General features: G+C 37.6%; 2 pseudogenes; one reads left to right on the top strand and one right to left on the bottom strand.

Moving 5' to 3' along the window:
* Positions 1-8,459: 8,459 nt before the first annotated feature.
* Positions 8,460-9,019, bottom strand: LOC125164230 (ADP-ribosylation factor-like protein 5A; annotated as a pseudogene).
* Positions 9,020-19,723: 10,704 nt separating this feature from the next.
* Positions 19,724-20,143, top strand: LOC125164838 (40S ribosomal protein S15a-like; annotated as a pseudogene).
* The last annotated feature ends 761 nt before the right edge of the window (positions 20,144-20,904 follow it).

Here is a 20,904-nt window from a genome sequence, read left to right as displayed (position 1 = left end):
CTGCCATACTGAGACGAACACAGATATTGCCTATGATGGTGAACGTGGAATGAACTTTTCCTATTGTCTTAGAATTTTTGCTAAAACCTCAAGGTTAAGGGTAGTAGGAAATAGGTATCTATGATTTCTAGAGAGAGCTGCTAGACATTTCTAGAGAACTTTCTAAAATATAGCAATGTAAGTTTGTGACTATCATTTTCTAGAACCCATCTCCAGCCTATACAGGAAAAAATCAAATTCAAAAGACAGTTTGTTGAAAAGTAGGGGAATTTCTAGTGGTAGATGATGCTATGGTATTTTCCCTCCTCTTTCCATGGAAATCAGTGGGACTATGTCCTCTTCCCCAAGACATGCAAGAAGTTATAAAGAGTATCAGAGGCTAGAGGTGTCTGAAAGAGGGAACCCACATCTCACAAACTTGCTGTATATTTACTGTACATAGCATTGCTAGCTTGGGCTCTGGTGGAGAGTGGAGAGAATTCATCCCTGGGGATTGGAAACATGTGAACACAGAGTCTTGTAATTGCATTCCCCTGGTGAATTTGAACAGCAGGAGGCTGACTGGAGTAGCAACGTGAGGGGGGCCTGGTAACAGTTGGTAGAAGGAACATTTTTCAGGGAAAAGATGTGGGAGTTTCTCGTGGTCCACGTAGGTGTCATGGAGGGGAGCACCCAACTCCCACCATATTTCATTTATAAACTCCTTGAGGGAGTCTGCCAAAAGTTAGTGGAGGGAGTGTGTTGTGTGTTTGGAACAGATGTAGTGCAGAGGTCCTTGTGGAGACCAGGGAAAATGTCGAGAGAACATCCTAGCATCTCATGAGACAACCAGCATTTGAATGCTGTCTGTAACTGAGGGCCTGATAGCCAGCTGGAGTTAGCCAAGAGCGAACTACAAGCCTATCTGCCAGATAAGAAAACCTCTGCCCCATGTTTCTAATCCCTCCCCTTCATATCCACTGCTCCCTTGAGAAGCTTGGAGGCATGTGGAAGACTTAGAGCTGGGAAGAGCTAACAAGGGGACCCAGCTCCCTGCCCATTGCATGTATAGGAGGCTTGAGCTGGAGAAAGGAAAGTGTGAGTGGGATGTGCTTAACTCATTCCTTCAATAAACATTTATTGGACATTTATTGTATTCCTGCCACTATTCTGGACACAGGGAATACATCAGTGAGCTTTAAACATAGAAAGAATTTCACTTCTACAGACCTTACTATCTAATTGAGGAGGAGAAATGACCAAATTAGAGCAGTAAAAATACACTAAATATGTAAAAGGTGATATTTGCTATGGAAAAAATGGATAAAGTAGGAAAAGGAAGAGGACATGAGGGGAGGGAGTTCAGAGTGGAAGAGATGAGCAGTGTTTGCCAAGCAATAAGGACAGCCAGGTTTGCTGAGAATTGGATGTGGGGAATGAGACAGAGCACTAGTGTGATTTTTGACCTGGGCAACCGTGGGCTGAAATTCTTATTACCTGAGAAAGGTTCTGCTATAGAAGGAGGAGCAGGATGGGGCGGGTTAATTCTCAGATGTCTGAGAATTCACATCTGAGTGCAGATGTCATGCAGGTGGTTGAAGTTCAAGGGAGAAGCCGGGATTACAGAGGGAAATGTTGAAGTGGTCAGTGTGTGGCTGGCTGTTGTAGAAAACTGTAAGACTGAAGTCTTAATATGGCTCTGGAGTTTTCTTTAAAGTTTATTTATTTTTGAGAGAGAGAGCAAGAGAAGGGCAGAGAGTCAGCAAGAACAAGAGAGAGCAGGGGAGGGGCAGGGAAAGAGAGAGAGGGAGACAGAGAACCCCAAGCAGGCTCTGCACTGCCAGCACAGAGCCAGATGTGAGATTCAAACCCCTGAACTGTGAGATCATGACCTGAGCTGAAATCAAGAGTCAGATACTCAATCGCCTAAGCCACCCAGGCACCTGGCTGTGGAATTTTTAAAACCTAAAATTGAAATTATTTTTAGAGCTGAAAATGATTGAAAGGCTATTAGGATTGACCCAGGATGGCTTTAAGGGGCCAGGTGCAGGGAAGATCCAAAGAAGCATGATAGATCCAGCAATAGCAGGAAAAGAATATTTCCTGTTTATAGCCCATCAAATACAGCTCATTTAACAAACCAGTTATTCCCTAAATGGACCTTGCTCTCTTGAATCTTCCCGTATTTGCATGACTTCCCTCGCCTGGGGAGTCTCCATACCACCTATACTTATCTTTGCCTGGACAGCTAATGTGTATTTTTCTAATATTTGTGAGAAGCATTTTCTTACTCTCTTGTGGTTGAGTCAGTTTGCTTCCTATGAATGCTAAGACCCTTCCTTTCATGACACCCTTTACTTCTCTTTTTCCCTTTCTAAACAGGGAGTTCCTTGAGGGCAGGGCATGTGTCTTATTAACCTCTCTGCCTCTAGTGTCTAGTGTAGGACCCATGCAAAGTAGATGCCCAACAAATCATTAAATGTAAGAGAGATGCCACACTTTGTATGTTGTATTGTTTTCTATGGTACTTGAGTAGGTTGTATCACACTTAGGAACAAATCTGTAAATGTCAGTGTTGTAGAAGAAGTGTTGCTCCTCCATTTGTCTCACTATGGGTCCCAACCACTTGATCCTATAAGACAGTCAAAGTCCCAGGTTCTCTAAGTGCTGGTGAGTTTCTTCATCTCCAAACTTAATGAAGATGACAAAAGGGTTTGTTTTTTGTTTTTTGTTCTTTTGAACTGAATATATGGGTTTGTTTGTTTATTTATTTATTTATTTATTTATTTTTAAATATATGAAATTTATTGTCAAATTGGTTTCCATACAACACCCAGTGCTCATCCCAAAGGATGCCCTCTCCAATACCCATCACCCACCTTCCCCTCCCTTCCACCCCCCATCAGCCCTCAGTTTGTTCTCATTTTTTTTTAAGAGTCTCTTATGCTTTGGCTCTCTCCCACTCTAACCTCTCTCTTTTTTTTTTTCCTTCCCCTCCCCCATGTGTTCCTGTTAAGTTTCTCAGGATCCATGACTAAACTTCTCACTAACGACAAAATATACCCAAGTTAGCATCTTACTCTTTGGTCGGTACACTTCTTTTCCTCAGCTCTGTCCTATGATGCTGATATTCCCTTCTGGCATTACTTTCCAGAAGTTCTGTGCTGTGATTGGCATTGTATAATTTAGGATAGGTATAGCGGAATGTTACAGAACATCTAAATTAACATTACTTACTGAAATAACATAGTTTATTTTTCTCTATGACAACAGAAATTCAGAGATAGTACAGGGTGGATTTGGTGGGTCCATAGTCACTAGGGGCTCAAACTTTTTCACAATTTCTGGTTCTCCTTGTGCTTAGCATGTGCCTCCAACTTTAAGGTCACCTCATAGTCTAAGAATAGTTTTGATGCACCAGCCATCATGTTCACATTATAGACAACAGAAAGAGGAAGGGATAAAGGAATAGTAACAAGACTTTCCTTCCAAAGGAGGCAACTACTTTTATTTTATTTTTTTTAGGTTTATTTATTTATTTTGAGAGAGAGGGGGCGGAACACAAATGAGAGCGTGGGGGAGGTGCAGAGAGAGAGAGGGAGAGAATTCCAAGATGGCTCCATACTGGGCTCCATGCTAATAGCCCAAGATCTCATTAACTGAAAGATCATGACCTGAGCTGAAATCAGGAGTTGGACGCTTAACTGACTGAGCCACTCAGGCAGGTTCCCGTTGGAGAGAGCTACTTTTTTTTTTTTTTTACCCACAGAAAACACATATAATTTATTAGATGGACTTAAAAACCCACACAAATCAATTTTAGGCACTTCTTAGGTACAGAATGTGGGAACCTTCTTTCAAAAAAACAGGATATCTAACAGGCAAAACCATACTTTAATTTTTAGAAGAATACAACAACAACTAGACAATTGATTTAAAAAATTGCATAAGCAAACCAACTGTATCCTGTTATAATTTCTTCACAGTTTCACACACCATTTTAGGATTTAATAGAAACAGCCATTTTTTAGCATTCAAAATTTTAAAACTCTCTTTCCTTTACTTCACCAATATGATCTTAAAACTATCATATTTTCTTTGAGGGAACATGATATAGAAGTTCTACTTTTATATAGGTAGAACTTTCTTTAAATTAGTATTTTCTATATTGTGTCTATACCTGTACAGAATCAACATATGATGGTTGATGATTTTGATGTCTTCTAAAGTCCATTTCAACAGGTTTATTTTTAAAAGATAGGCTTCTCTTTATTAATTCTTTTAGACATCTAATGTTTATCTGTGTTCTTTAAGTAAACATGAGGAAAAAATAAAACGTGAGCTATGGTTTTAAGGGTATCTTCAGGTTAAATACTATATATATATTTGGTTTGGCATCTTTTTCTAACTCAAATAGTTTTATGGGTATCCTCCAAAATGTAATCATTTTTTGGTGGAAGATAACACACACATAATTTAATCCCTTACATGCCTAACTAGCAGCTTAAGGAGCTTGCAAAGTCTAGGTAGTTCTGTTATCTTTCTGAATCTGCTTTTCAGCATATGAAGCTAAAATTAAGAAACATTAAAATGTTAAATACAGTATGAAGGCTTTTACTACTGGCTTTTATTTGCTGTATATACAGCAAGCCAGTCTTCTGATATACCCCACAACCCTGACAATACACTCTAATGAGCAAAGTACAAATCAATACATCAACCCAGTAGTGGGGACACAGCAAAGAACTAGAGAACCTACTTAGAAACTGGTGGTTTGGGGAACAATGGCTGTAAGGCAAAGTTTAGAATACCTCCAGGACTGAGTAACATACCTTCACTGATGGTGAATGCAAATACAGGAGAGCAAGGGTTGGCTGAGCTATGGGAAAGCTGATCCCGAAGCAGGAAGTTTTAGAGTACATGTGGACATTTGGGAGGGGTTATTAAGTCATGTGAAGAAACCTTGCCTCTACCTAGCCTTAAAAGAGGGACTGATGCTATGATACAACTGGGCAATTGAGAGAAGATGACCCCAAAGTTCACAGGATAATCTGGGATGTGCTGCTATCCTCTATATACAAAGTAGAACACATTACAGATATATTCCCAAAAATGCCTGCAGAAAAAACTAGAAACCTATCTATAGGTTTTCTATTTAAACTACTATAAACATATTTTGAGGTTGCCTATACTGTATGTGGTTGCTGTAGTCACAGAAAGAAATGTAAAGTGTCTACGAGAAAGGACAATAAAATCCCATTTCCAGGCATCTTAATTTTATACATTCAGACAATAAAGAAAAGAACATCTCAGGGACTTCCTGCCTTTTCTCAAGCTCCCTGTACTTTTCTGTAACTACCTACTAGGCATTTCTTAAATGCCAGAAACAGATACTCTTTTATCTCATGCCACACTTCTAAAATCACCTTAACTATCTGCATTAAAAATGCCAGCCAGCAGGCTAAAGCACTTTGTTCTTAAGGCAAAATGTCATATCCCATACCCATTCCCTCTGTCCCCCAAACCACCTGCCTTCACTATATTCTTTGCCCATCATGAGAGCCAAAGAAGTCAGAAAGAACTGAAAATTTTCAAACTAGACTCCTCAGTATAATGTGTAAGATATACTTTATAAATGCTATTACCACAAAATTAAACTCATTAAATGCTTATAGCATATGGCTATTTTTACTAAGATATCAAGAATAATTGTATGACTTTCAAAATTAATATGAAACACGGGATATTTAATCCAGCCACAGGTACAGAGGTATGAGGCCTTGTTCTTTTCAAAGGTAAGCATGACTCTAAATAAGATGATTGTTTACCCCCAAAAGTAGCATATTAAAAACCAAAAGCATTGCCCTTCACTTAATTCTACTTAAATTACATATAAATTGCCAATATAACTATTCATAAGGCTCGTAATCATATTTGGAAAGAATACTGTTAAAATTATCTTGATGTATATTTATACATGAATTAAAAATTTTTCCTCATTGTAATTTTGGTTTTATGTACAAGCATACAGGTACAACCTTATTTCTAATGCTTGGCCTAGAAAGGTAGAATGTAACAAAAAATAATGTTTTATAAATGTGGTACAAGATTTCATGTATTCTCATGATGCCATGTCAATAACCTACTACACTAAACCACTGTAACAATGCAGTTCATGCTTTAAACATCCAATTAAGAATAAATTTTAGCCAACAGCTTGTTGACAAGGGAATGTGCTGGTATACTGCTGAACTCATGTGGCAGCAACCCACAAGACTAAACCATGAAAACTCAAAAGATAAAAAGGGTAAAAGACGTAGAGCTGCTGGACTACTTTAGAGAATATTTATCTCTGATGGAAATGCAACATCTGCAAAATGGGCTTGGGTTTTTAAGGGAATTTTTAATGTAAAACAAGTAATTCCTAATAGTGATTTGAAAAGTATGAGAACATATGAACAAATAAAGCTTAGTAATTTAGAATTTACTTTTGTAAAAGCAAGCTGACAAATATTAAAATGTTATACTTGCATTATGAACATTATAATATAAATATAAAACACAAAAGCCACTGTTAAACACTGATCTCCCATGCTTGGATTTAGCTACTGAGTATATTACATTTTACAGAAAGAAACTTTCAAAGTTTTGCCAATGCTTGTAGTATATACTATTACTCTTCATCAAAATCTCCACGAAATCCAAAAGGCTCATATTAAAGGTAGTTACGTATTTTCTTGAATACTCTAAAACATGCCAGTTTGGATCAGCCTTCAGATTTTTAGGGCATGAAAGATATACAAAGAGAGTACCCCAAAATATGTGTGAACACATTTAGGATAAGTCTGTTTACAATTACAATAAAAATACCTTCAACCTTCATATCTTTCCATTTTCAGTGAAAAACAAAATACCCTAATCAAACATAAGATATTTGGGGCCAAGTTAGTTCTTTGTAAAAATAATTTGTCATGTGTTGATCAACTTTTAAACCAAACTCTTTTTTTTTAAATTTTTTTAAATGTTTATTTATTTTTGAGACTGAGAGAGACAGAGCATGAATGGGGGAGGGGCAGAGAGAGAGGAAGACACAGAATCAGAAGCAGGCTCCAGGCTCTGAGCCATCAGCCCAGAGCCCAACGCGGGACTTGAACTCACGGACTGTGAGATTGTGACCTGAGCTGAAGTCAGACGCTTCACCGACTGAGCCACCCAGGCGCCCCTAAACCAAACTCTTAAAAGCATTAAAAAAATTGTATTTTATAGTTGTCAATGCATTCACGTTGGTTAGTAATAAGTGAAAAAGAAAAAAGTGTAGAAACAAAAAAATCTCAAACTATCCCAACTCCAGAAATAAGAAATTTTCAAATTAAGAAATAACATTTGTTGCTTAGAAAATAAGTACTTTTCATCTCAAAGTCACTCTAAATGCTTGTATGACTCAATACCTAAGAAGACTCTAGGTAAATTATTTTATAATATTTATAGGATGATACTTCTCTGGGTAGGCATATTTTACACAACAGCTTCCAATTAATGCTGGAAAAAAAATCACTTGATACTTTAATAACAATTAATGATTGACCGATTAATGGATTAACAGTTTTCTCAGTAATTTAGATGGCATAGATCCAATAAAGGAAACAAGAATTGCTCGATGTGAAATTCTGTCCATTTGTAACACTAAGCCAAAAATTTGCAGATACTCCACTCAGATTACATGTTTTCATATACGTAATGTGATCAACAAAAAAACAGGTACAAATGTCGAGCTTTCTTCTTTTCTTTCTTTCTTTCTTTCTTTCTTTCTTTCTTTCTTTCTTTCTGAGAAGCTCAATGATTTTGGGGGTTGGTTAGTACAATAAAGAGAATACAGGGGAAAGCACAAAATGGCACTTAACACCACTGCCAGTACTCATCTCATTATGGTTATAACTAAGGATAATATTACCTTTTGTGTTATTTGCTTTTCTTTAGAACATAAATCAAAGCCATAAACTTGAACTTGAGGAATATACACGATAGATACACAACCTAATGCAAAATACTTTTCATAAGTAACCTTACATTTTAAAATATTGGAAACTGAATATCTGTGCTGATTTGTATTCTGACTTAATGGAACAAGAAGAGAACAACATTCAACTAAGGTGGTTTACACTGACAATAAAGCTCATAAAGTTAAAAATGTCTTCCTCTCCCTTTGTGCTTACCACAGGCTATACAATGTCCTGAGAGGATTCATTATGAGAAAAATGGCAATCACAGCTTTAAAGACCTTGCTTTGGAAGGGACTAATGAGAAAGCAGATTGGAAAGTGAGACTTCATCTTTGTTCTCAAATAAGTGGTCTTAATTTTTCTTATAGAAAAAGTTTAAATCAGTTTATTATAAATATATCTAAACCATTATTTTTTGCAGCTTCCAGATAAAGTCCAGCACTTAGTTTATACAAAGTCTATGAGAAGAGGTCAGTAGGGATCATCTAATCTTAAATTGTGACATCATTCATTCAAGTCCTTGGCATAATCCCTCGCCAATAAAAGCACAGCATGCTTGGATATGCCACTGGTGATCTTTAATAGAAGTTAATTTCAAAAACTGGGAGATTTTTGCTACAGTCATTCATTCTTTAACATCTTATTAGCAAAAATCAGCAATCCAGATTTCCTTAGGTCCTCATGGGCTAACATTTTATAGAGTTCTTCTCTAGTTACAGAAATTCTTTCTCTGTCTGTACTGTCCACAACAACAATTACAAACTCTGTGTTAGTATAGTAAGTGTTCCAGGAAGAATGAAGAGATTCTTGACCACCAATATCCCACATTAAGAAACATGTTTTATTAATCATTATTTCTTCGATATTACTTTCAATTGTAGGTGATGTATGTACAACTTCATTCATAGAAAATTGGTAAAGGATGGTAGTTTTCCCTGCATTATCCAGCCCAACAATGATAACTTTGTGCTCCTGGTGATTGAACAGTCTCCATATCCTGGTGAAGAGAATTCCCATTCTTGGGCAGCGGACCCCCCTCCAGCCACCTGGGCTGCCTGGCCTCCCCTGGCTCAGACTGAAGGGAGGAAAGGAAGAACACGCCGGGGCCTCATCCCCTGCTGCTGCTACTCCCGAGGTCGTGGCCAGCTCGCTTCCTGGGAACCGGAGGGAGCTGAAGCCCAGGACGCCCTGCTGTATGTGAGGCCCCAGGAGAGAGCTACTTTTAATCAACCCTCCCAGAAGTCCCACTCAATACTTCTGTTTTTATTTTATTCTCTATAATAAGTCACAAGACAACTGCCTGCTCTAATGAAGGCTAGGAAATACTGCCTTTTAGCTAAACCTTGGGTTCTATTATGTACAGAAAAGGAGATTGATGGCAACTGAGAGCAGAGTCTCTCCATGGCTGTATTCTTGTATCGGGGTTTACTATTTACCACATGTCCCTTATCTTACACCTTGATCTCCCCAAGTACAAAATCTTTACTTATTGATTTGCACAGAATGCCACACTTCTCTCTGAAAATCTTGACTGATGGTTTTGTTTGTTTGCAGAGGAACAGCTATGGTCAGCTTGCTTGGCTTTGCCACTCCCTTTCTAACCACAAGGGTCCATTCTGCATCAATGTTCTCAGAGTCAGCTGCATTGTCCTTGGAGGGCAGGCACAGAGGGCAGAACTTTTTTATGCTCCATTTCAGTTAATATTGTCACTTTCTTGTCAGCATCTGAGCTGAAAATCATGCCTTGGCTTTGCAATATTTTGATACTTTCTGTGGCCAAAGGATGAGTGGGTGGAGGGTCTCACTGTGTACTGAAGTGTTGGCAGACTATTGCTCATTGGTACCAGGTACCATTTCTTGCTGCTTCTGATTTGTAGGTTGGCTACCTCTTCCTCCCCTGCTGGTCCCCTTCTGCCATGTCTAGACATAATCCCTTCAGTGAGTTGCTGCTGCCTCCATGAAAACTCTCTCGGGAAGACAAGCCCTTGATGCTCTACATCAATATCACATCAAACTCCATGGGTTTATTACTTTACTGAAAGATTTGAGTAACTGTGTTGAGTTCCATGTAGATGGTAGAAAATGTAAGCTATATTATAAAATAGAACTTTTCCATGGTCAAGGAAGAACCATTTAAGATACTCAGTCTTTCAGATGGAGCCTTTCTCCATTTCTTGTGTGTATTAAATTCTTTCTTGAGAGTGATTTTCTCTGAACAGTGATGTTCTCTGAACATCTTTGAAGAAACCTCTTCTCCTAACCATAGGAACTGGTTTCACACCAGAACCTATTCCTATCCTGATTCCTCCAGCAGTTCATTTCTCCTTCTCTAAAGTACTTTCCAACACTTCTCTGGAAAAGGATAACATCTGAGAGAGTTCATTGTCACCTGTGACATTCCAGGTCCACAGAATGATCCAGAATAGATTTCCAATGTTTCTCCAAAGGTGTGGATTTATTCTGATTGTTTGGTAGATAACTATACCCTTTCTACAAGATGCACACAAGCATATGCATATATACACATGCACACCTCTCTATCAAAGATAACTAGTATAATCAATCTATAAGGTGGTAAGCAAATTGTCTGAGAATTTTCATGCTCCAACAAGAGTCACTGGAGAAGGCTTAGGGGAACTTCACTGCTGTGGGCCAGGTTTCCATTTTGCATTCTAATACAAGGTTGCCTTGTTTCAATAGTGAGAGGCATTGGACGAACTCTATGGATGTGCTCTCAGAGGCCCAGCCATTTGTTTCTTTTGTTGATTTTGGGGTGCACTTGTTTGTAAATGAAGGTGTATTGATCTAGAAATAGGAAAATTTGCCTACTCTTTCAAGAAGTGAGTTTGGAAATTTTTTTTTTTTGTCTTTATGGCTTAGAAAATAGAATGTAAGCATCTAAAGACCTCAAATGGGAGAGATAGAATTGAATTATTATAGTTTAGCTATCCCATTGTTTGCATTGCTGGAGAACATTTTATTCACCACACAAAGTAACATTTTGACAAAATGAAAACTTAATAATACATGGTCAAGTTTTTTCTTTGTTTAAATAGACTTTATTTTTTAGAGCAGTTTTAGATTCAGAGCAAACTTGAGCAGAAAGTACAGGTTTCCCATATATCCACTGTATGATTAACTATTTTTTTTTTAGGGTGGGAGAGGCATAGAGGGAGAGAGAGAATCTTAAGCAGGCTCCACACTACTCGGGGCTCCATCGCATGATCATGAGATCATGACCTGAGCTGAAATCAAGAGTCCAACACTTAACTGACCTAGGCACCAGGTGCCCCTGTATGTGGTTACCTTTTAAGGTGCAATATTAATTTCTGTTCGTGCCACAAATTTATGATGAGATTCATTTCACTGTTGGATTTTAGTACTGGGTAAATCAACTTATTGGTAACAATAAGGATAGTAACAATTGGTAACAATTGAGGTTAGTCATTAACTGTCCCCACAATGACTTCAGCAGTATTCTTTTTCTCAACATGTGTATTATTTGATAACTCTTCCTGCTGCTCTTGGATTGAAATAATTTACAGGGAAATGGCTTCATTCAAAGACATTTTCTTTATATGGTGAGTAAATATTTTTAAATGAAAGCAGTTTAGTTATCTGAAAATTGTTACACCTGACAAAATAATTGGGTATGCATTGAATGGGAATCCTTTGCACTCTGCTATTATGGAAGGCATTTGTTGCCTGGGTCACTCTTAAGGTAGTAACTGTAATCTTGAAACTCCTTCATCTACCTAAGTAAGGGCTAATAGTGAAACTTGCTCTGCTACTGTAAAATGTACTTATGTTGATAGTTTTTTAGGAGATGTCCCTGAGGTTCCATTTATCACTAGGAAGGAAATGTTAGTGCCAGTGCTTCACAGAGAGTTCCAAAGCTTACATTGAGAACCAAAAACTTCCATTTATTTTATCCCACATGGGTTGATGAGCTCTCCTTAGGGACATTTTTTTTTTTTTAGTCTTGTAAAGTAGTGACTTGCATTTTCATTCTTTTCCCCTCAAAGTTTCTAATTCTTTTGAATGTTAGTTATATTGGTTTATGAAACTGAGAGGAGGGATATGGAAGTATAAATTAAGATTATTTAATTAATTTATTTATTTTAAAAATGTTTATTTTTGAGAGAGAGAGGCAGAGACAGAGAGTGTGGGTGCGCATGCGTGGGGGAGGAGCAGAAAGAGAATCCCAAGTAGGCTCAAAGCTGTCAGTTCAGACCCTGACATGAGACTCGAATCCACAAACTGTGAGATCATGACCTGAGCTGAAATCAAAAGTTGGATGCTTAACCGACTGAGCCACCCAGGTGCCCCTGAAGATTATTTTAAAAAGTATTCTGCTTCAGGGGCACATGGGTGTCTCAGTCGGTTGGGTGTCCAACTTTGGCTCAGATCATGATCTCACGGTTCATGAGTTCGAGCCCCACATCAGGCTCTGTGCTGACAGCTCACAGCCTGGAGCTTGCTTCAGATTCTGTGTCTCCCTCTCTCTCTGCCCCTCCCCTGCTCATGCTCTGTCATTCTCTGTCATTTATTTAAAAATAAATAAACATTAAAAAAATTTAAAAAAGTATTCTGCTTTATTATTTTTGTGCTTATTTCTTCCCTGTGGTCTGTTATATTAAATTTTCTGGACTTCATATATATTAATTGAAATACTTCTCTTTCTACCCTTTCTAAAATCTTGATAAAGATTCTTCTTATGTCTCTTAAATGCTGTTGTCTCCTTAGGAAAAAGAAACCTGGCCTAAACTGTCATATAAATTTTTCATAAATATTTGCCTGGAGTGGAGAATGTTTTGCAAAGTTGAAGCATTTTGCTGAGTGCAGCACATGTGTTGTATCCCTTCTTTCAACAATTCATTCATCAGCTCTGTTTTAAAGAATGAGTTTTCCAGGGTATTCTAGACACTGGGGAGATAAAGTGAGACAGGTATGATTGAGGCCTGAAGGAGCCTATGGTCTAATGGGAGAGACAGATTTGTGAATCAACTATGCCAGTCCTACGGGATAAGGGCTACAATAGAGGCCTGCTCAGCGACAACATAGATCAAATGGGATCAAGAAGGATTCTGGAATGGTTCCAGAAGTAGGCTGCCTTTGATTTGAATTTTGAAAAAGTAGGTAGGAATTAGCTTGAAAAAAGAAAGAATAAGCATTTGAGTGGAGATGTATCTGTTTAAATAATTATAAATCCACTGATGTGGGGCTAAGGGGAAGAAGAATGTGAAGGAGTGATGGATGAGGTTGGAGTAGGTAGGTGACTGTTATGAAGAGCTTTGCATATAAGTGAAGAATTTTGAACTTGAATATGAAAATTATAGGGATTTACAAAACGGTTTTCAAGCAGAGGTGAGAAATTATATTTATAGTTAGGAACATCATTCTGGCAGCAATTAGGAAGAGAGGTAGAAGCAGCACAGCCTGAGGGAAGGCCAGCTAATTATGACAGTGCCTCAGTATCCAGGAGAAAAGAGATGCAGATTTTAATCTAAGCAGTGATGGCAGAAGTAGAGGAGAAGGAACAGGTTAGAGAGATGTGAAATGATGTCTTTGGTATTTCTTCTACATCCCTGGACGAACTAGTAGGTTGATGATGCTAATACATAAGATGGGAAATGCAGAATAAAAAACAACCCAGGTTTTTTGGGGACAGATGATGTTTTGTTTTGGACATGTCCATGTAAAATGGCAATGGCATATGCACTCTAAAATTGAATATATGTACCTGAAGCCAGTGGAGGGTTCTGAGCTAAAGATATAGATGTGAAGTCATCAACCTATTTGCAGATACTGAAGCTTTGGTGTCAGGGAGGAAACTTGGGGTTTCCTCTTTGCATTACTCTTCATATTTGTGAGGCATGTGGGAGATGACCTCATGCGATATATTGAAAACAAATGACCCTTAGAACATTATCTTATACATCCATATCATTATTGTACACTTATCTCCTGAATAGTAAACTGTGAATAGAGTTTTGAGGGGAAAAGTAAAGGGAGGAGGAGGGAGGGTAGAAGGAAGAGTGTCTTTCAAACAGAATACCTTGTGAAGTTATGGAATCAAAGACAACATAGGGTAAAACCCTAGATCCTTTCTCTGTAAACCTTGGGATAAAATTTGATTTACTTTAGGAGTGTCCAGAGGTATTTCAAATCATCTGCATTATATGTTTTGAAGATAATTTTTTTTTAGAGTTTCCACAAAGATCCACTTTAGGGTTTTTTTGGGGCCTGTGCTGTGGCAGACTTGCTTCCATGGGATACACTTGGAAAGGTCCCTGTGCTCAGAGGCCTTTGGGAATCACATTGAAGTTTTGGGATTGTTTGCCCGTGTTAGTTCTATTTGGCCTAACCTGTTATTGGCCAGGAGCTCAACCTGCCCCTGAAGAAACAAAAGGACAGGGTGACATTAGTGCTGTAATATTCACATTGACCCTACTATGCCTCCACAGTGATTCATCCAGGGTTTTGGGTATGAAGGAAGAATACATGGAAAAATTCAAATTCAAGACACGTGAGAATGTTTATTTAAGAACCTGTACTTCTAGCCTCAGCATATAACATTTGACTCCCAGTGGATGAGAGAAGTCACCATCTTCTTGGTATGGCAGAAGTATGAATTTATGCGTTTAGGTCAAGTAGCCTATTATTCCTGCCTCTCTCTAGCCCCCTTTAATTGGCACAGATGCCTCTTAGATCTCAGCTAGTGCTCTCTTACTTTGTTTGTACATCCCTTTTAGAACTCTTTATGTCCTAAAACATGTACAATCTGTCTGTAATTATTACTTTCTTAGGGTTGGGAAATTCTTTTCTTGTTTATAAGTTGAGCCGCATTGGGCATAATCTAGAACCCCTAAAAATACTGCGTAGAGCAATAGCCTTTACTAGTCAGGCTTCTGTGTTTTTTGTTTTTTGGGTTTTTTGTTGTTGTTGTTAACATCATTTATAAATGGACTTTTAGAACTTTTCAGCACTTTCTCTTAGCAAAATTATGAGAAGGAATGACTAGCCATGTACTGCTAAGATGGGTTACCTTAATAAGAAGAAATAGAAAAAAAGGAGCTAATTAAAGCAATGGTCATGTCTTTAGACAAGACCATTGAGAGAAGACATGCAGGAGGTGGAAGTGGTTCAGTGAAAACAAAAGTTCAAGGCTAGTAATTGGAAAGCAGCATTTACTTTTTCTTCTGAATTTAATCCCATCAGACGGTCTACTGTGCAAAAGTGTCTAGTAAGCTGTCAGCCACCAACTTCATATTCTCTCTCACTGGGTTAGGTTTGCCTTCCTCTTTATGATCAGCAGATGGAATTCTCAATTAATGCTAGATCTACTATTATAGAAAAAAATATCCAAAGAGTGAAGGACTCCCTGGAGCCCTTACAAAAAGACAATGGTGAATGATTAGGCAGTACACACATCTCAAGTTCTTTGGAAAAATGTTGAGTGATAGACACAGGGGTAGGAATAGTAATAGGAGTGGGCACCCTGGTCTCCTTTGCACACTGGGACAAAAAAACAGATCTAACAGCACCAGACATCAGACTCCAGGAGAGGGAACCTGGCTGTGAGTTTATAAACTACCTGCTTAGGAAAACCAGCCCCTATCCTGACATAATCAGGGGCATAATAAAGATCACCTAGTAGATATTTGTTCCCTGGCCCCATTTTTCCACCTCAATATCAGGTTGGGAGAATATCAACCTTGCCCTAGGCCTGATCCAGGCCTTGTGGTGGCAGTTCCATGCTTTGGTGGCCCATGGGCCTGATTTACCAACTTAGTGTTCTATGGGGGTTGCTTTAGCCCCTGGTTCTAGTTGTTTTCCTGGTGCCCTACAAATTTCTCTTTGAGTAGCCAGTCTGTGGCAATTGGTCTTAGGCAAATTAACCCTTCCCTCTTATGTCATTCCTATAATCTCTGTAATACCCAAATAACTGTGCAGCAGGAATTGAGAGGAAGAGATCCTTGGAACATCATAGTCCCTTCCATGTGGCACTGACAGTCATGATGGAACTGCCTTACAAGACAGACTTGATTTTCAAAGAAATTTCGCGTGATTTCAAAAAATCCTTTTTTAATAAAGTGTTTATATTTTTCACTCAGTGGTGCTAGCACTTTGAGAGCCTTAGCTCTTAGCGAATCCATTTGCTAAGCAATTTAAAGTTTATATAACTAACAGATAATGGGTGCTTACTAAGTGCCAGGTACATAATGTGGCACTGTCATTATGTTTGTTAAAGATAAGAAAATGGAGACTCTGAGAAATGAACTCACTTACCCAAGGCAATGTAGCTAATAAATAGTCAAAGTGAGGTTCAAGACCAAATAGGTATACCTGGATCCAAAGCTTACTAAAACTATGGCTTGTGCAAATATAAAGGCCGTACTTAGATTTATGCTAATTTTCAAGGGTCTTATATTGCAATAGCTTTTTACCTCCTTCTGATTCCTCTAACATGTTATTTCATGCTGACCTACACATGAAATGTGCATTTCCTTAGTTTTACCCCACAATCATCCCACAAAACATGGATTAGCAAATAGAACTCACTGAGAATTTATTGGAGGAGTCAAAAAAGGGTTTTTACATTACTGCAACATACTTGATTTTTTAAAAAAATGTTTATTTATATTGAAAGAAAGAGAGCGAGAGTGTGTGTACACAAGTGGGGAAGGAGCATAGAGAGAGAGGGAGAGAGAGAATCCCAAGCAGGCTCTGCGCTGCCAATGCTGAGACTGATGTGGGTCTCGATCCCACAAACTGTGAGATCATGACCTAAGCCGAAATCAAGAGTCTAATGCTTAACTGACTGAACCACAGAGATGCCCCGTGACACACATGATTTTAATTGTCAACATAGAACTAATTGAAAAAAAACATTTACCTTTTGCCTTGACACTGTGAAGAACTTCTCATCGTAGCCTTTCTTGCCCTACTGGACTCTTCTCTTCCCTTCTCTCCTTTTTGCAACTCCCTTTCAGGAATAAGCAAGCAAGCCAGGAAAACAACAACAACAACAACAACAAAAACAAACAACAAAAAAAACTAATCAAGAAGCAAATCTGTCTTTCTTTAAAAAAAAAAGATGTAGACAAAGCAACTCTTCTCTTCCTCTGAAACTTTGGTATCAGCCAAAGCCAAGGTGCTCAATATTTTACCTTCTTACGTGAGTAATTATGGATGTATTCCCCTCCCTTTCCCTCTCCCTCAGAAAACATTTACTCTATAAGGTGAATACAGAGTTTGTAATTTTATGATCAGTAGATGTAATACTCAATTCACTGTAAGCAATGGATAAGAATTAAAAAAAAATTAAATAGGGTAAATGCATGATCAGGTCTATATTTAAGGGAGGAATAAAATATAACCTTCTTTTGGTTCAGATTATTCATGTATTTCAAGATATAGCATATCAGGGCTGCTATTATTAACAATACTAATCAATGTTTTGGATATATTCAAGAGAGTAGATTAATCAATCTTTCTTGTTAATAGTATGATGAATAATAGAATCCAGTATCCCAACATATAGGACTTTTCTAGAGGAATTCACTGTAAGTGTGACAAAATTAAATGCCTGGCTATTACTTCATACTGGTGTTAAAAACAAAAGCTGACAGTCAGATTCTCTGACACATTCATTAACCATAGACAAGGGAACAGCAGAATTTGCTTAAATAAATGCAAATGGATCCCATTGTCCTTAAGAGTGAAGACAACACAAAATAAGGAGGACATTTTGGCACTGCTTAAATAGATATTTCTTTTCTGTGCAGAAATAATGTCTTTTTCTCGTGAATTGTACTGAGGTGTCCATTTTGCTTAAATCTTACATTAGTGGTATGTGTGGTTTAATTCTGGTCAAGATGAGGACATTTGAAAAAAATCTCATAAGAAACTTATCCAAATCTTATTTTTAAAAATAACCTTTTATAAAAAGCTAGATCAGTATATTATGATATCCTGTATTCTTATAATTACTATTTATAAAAATGAAATTAAGGCACTCCTGCTGAGTAGATCTCTATTATAGTAAATCTTGTTAAGAATTGTACATGAAACTAGTGAAAAACTATTACCAAAAATGTAACAACTGCATGTAACAAAATCCTGAAATAATATGATTATAAGGTAATCATGTCTTCAATCAAATTAACATTTTGGGGAATCCATTGTGCCTTTGCACATGTTCTTTCCTTTGCATGTGTTCCTCTGGAAAGGCTCTTCCTCCCCATTTTTCTCATGGCTGGCTTCTTTTCCTTTTTTACATCTTTAAGAGCCTCAAAAAATTAAAAATAGATCTACCCTATGACCCAGCAATAGCACTGCTAGGAATTTACCCAAGGGATACAGGAGTACTGATGCATAGGGGCACTTGTACCCCAATGTTTATAGCAGCACTTTCAACAATAGCCAAATTATGGAAAGAACCTAAATGTCCATCAACTGATGAATGGATAAAGAAATTGTGGTTTATATACACAATGGAATACTACGTGGCAATGAGAAAGAATGAAATATGGCCTTTTGTAGCAATGTGGATGGAACTGGAGAGTGTTATGCTAAGTGAAATAAGTCATACAGAGAAAGACAGATACCATATGGTTTCACTCTTATGTGGATCCTGAGAAACTTAACAGAAGTCCATGGGGGAGGGGAAGAAAAAAAAAAGGTTAGAGAGGAAGGGAGCCAAAACATAAGAGACTCTTAAAAACTGAGAACAAACTGAGGGTTGATGGGGGGTGGGAGGGACGGGAAAGTGGGTGATAGGCATTGAGGAGGGCACTTGTTGGGATGAGCACTGGGTGCTGTATGGAAACCCATTTGACAATAAATTTCATATTAAAAAAAGTAAAAAGTAAAAAAAAAAAAAAGCAGATAATCAGTTTTGTTTGGGTGAGGATATGCATGAGTCTTAAGTAAATAGGAATGTACCAGGGGTTTAGGGCGGGAAAGTAGGAAGCATCCTGTGGTTGGAGTGTAGTATGCATGTATGTGTGTGTAGGTAAGTGAGTTAAAGATTCAGCTATAAAGATAAGCAGGCATCAATCAGGCAGGACTTTGTGTATTATTCTACTGCGCTTGTCAAGGCAAAATAGACTGGAGAAAATGATTTGAATTTTAGAAGCATCACTTTGATGGCAGTATGGAAGGTTGATATTGGGAAGGGATGGGGCAAGACTGGAAGAAGGGGGTAATTGTTAGTAGACTATAGTAATGTTATGGACAAGAGATTCTGGGATTCTGATTCATGATTCATTGAGATTCATTGATTCATTGATTCATTGAGATTCATTGAGATTCATGATTCATGAACTACATCATGACCATAAAAGTGGAAAAGTATAGTGGGGTGATAGATGTAATGGATAAAAGCTATTTTACCGAGAGAAGTTGGCAGGATGAATATAGGTATAAATGGAAGACAAAAGAGATTATTTTTTCGCATTATTTCTGGTGTTATTTCTAGACTTCAATGGATAACTGGATTGTGGTATAACTCTTCAAAGTGGGAAATGTAGTAGGGTTACTGAATTTTAGGGGAAGGGTTTTCAGTCAAGGTATGTACAATTTAAGTTTGAGGTGCTATGAAAAATTGGGATAGATCAGTGATTTTCAAAATATGACCCGTCAATGCCTGAAGTCTTCAAGACCCTTTCAAAGGGTCAGTGAAATCAAAATCATTTTTGTAATAATATTAAGACATTATTCCTCTTTCCACTATCTCTTCGTGCCACCATAATGGTGTGCATGAATGTCCTGGCAGATACCCTCAGGAGCATTAACAGTGTTGAAAAGAGAGGCAAGTGACAGGTTCTTATTAGGCCACATTCCAAAGTCATTGTCTGATTCCTAACTGTAATGATGAAGCACAGTGTGAATGATGAAGCAAATTTTAAATCATTGATGATCATAGAGTTGGGAAAATTGTTGGGAAACTCACAGGAAGATTAAATAAGTGTGGAGTGATCAGCCCCAGATTTTATGTACAACTCAAAAGATCTAGAAAAATGGCAGAATAATCTGCTGTCATCCTGCCGGTTTGGTTTCATTGTACTGATAACCTTAGCTGGCATCATGGACCATGAAGAAACAAGACAGAAACACACAGGAGGGAAAAATCATGGGATTCTTTTTCTAGGGATGTAATACCTATGTGCCAAAAATACCTCAATGGAAAAAAAAAAGACATTATTGCCTTTTTAACTATGTTGACATGTGCACTGATTGTGGAAGAGCAATTGTGGGTAAAATTATTGGTGACTTAGCATGAATAAGGCAATGGTGCCAAACTGCAGTTTAAAAAAATGCCCAATTTTACTTAAAAATGTCCTTGATGAAGCACAAAAATTATTAATTTTATTAAATTTTGATCCCTTAGTACATGTACATATCTTATTTTAAATTAATACAAATTTGATTTGTTTTTTTTATGAATTGAAACTGAAAAACAAATGGGTCTATTGTGATAGAAATCGCAGGTTATGAAAAAATATGAGGGCAATACCATGGCAGGGAGATTAGTTAAAACTACTTATTTAGAAACCAACTTATGTAAACCTGTGCCATTCTGAGTCCAAAAATTCTGTGTATGGTTCGGTTGGTAAAATATTTCTCTTTTTCCTTGGAATGCTCTTTTTAGTATTGCATATGTCGGAGTTACTCCTTAGAAATATGTAAGGTACATATCTTTTTATATTCCACTTGGTGAAATGGGAAATATGCATAGTGAATTATAGAGTTTGCCTGGAGGACAGTAACTTGTCTTTGACTTATGAGCTGAACTAACCACTTGTTTTTCACAGAATATCATTTTTATTTGAAAGTAAAACTGAAAGAAAAGCTATGGTTATTCAGAATTGAGTCTGTGGCTGTTATGTTCTTGCAAATGGATGAAATTTACTTTGAGA

This window comes from Prionailurus viverrinus, chromosome B1 (assembly GCF_022837055.1).
Source record: "Prionailurus viverrinus isolate Anna chromosome B1, UM_Priviv_1.0, whole genome shotgun sequence".
In the NCBI taxonomy this organism is placed as follows: Eukaryota; Metazoa; Chordata; class Mammalia; order Carnivora; family Felidae; genus Prionailurus; species Prionailurus viverrinus.
The sequence above is the reverse complement of the archived record's forward strand: the minus strand, read 5'-3'. Positions and strand labels throughout refer to the sequence as shown.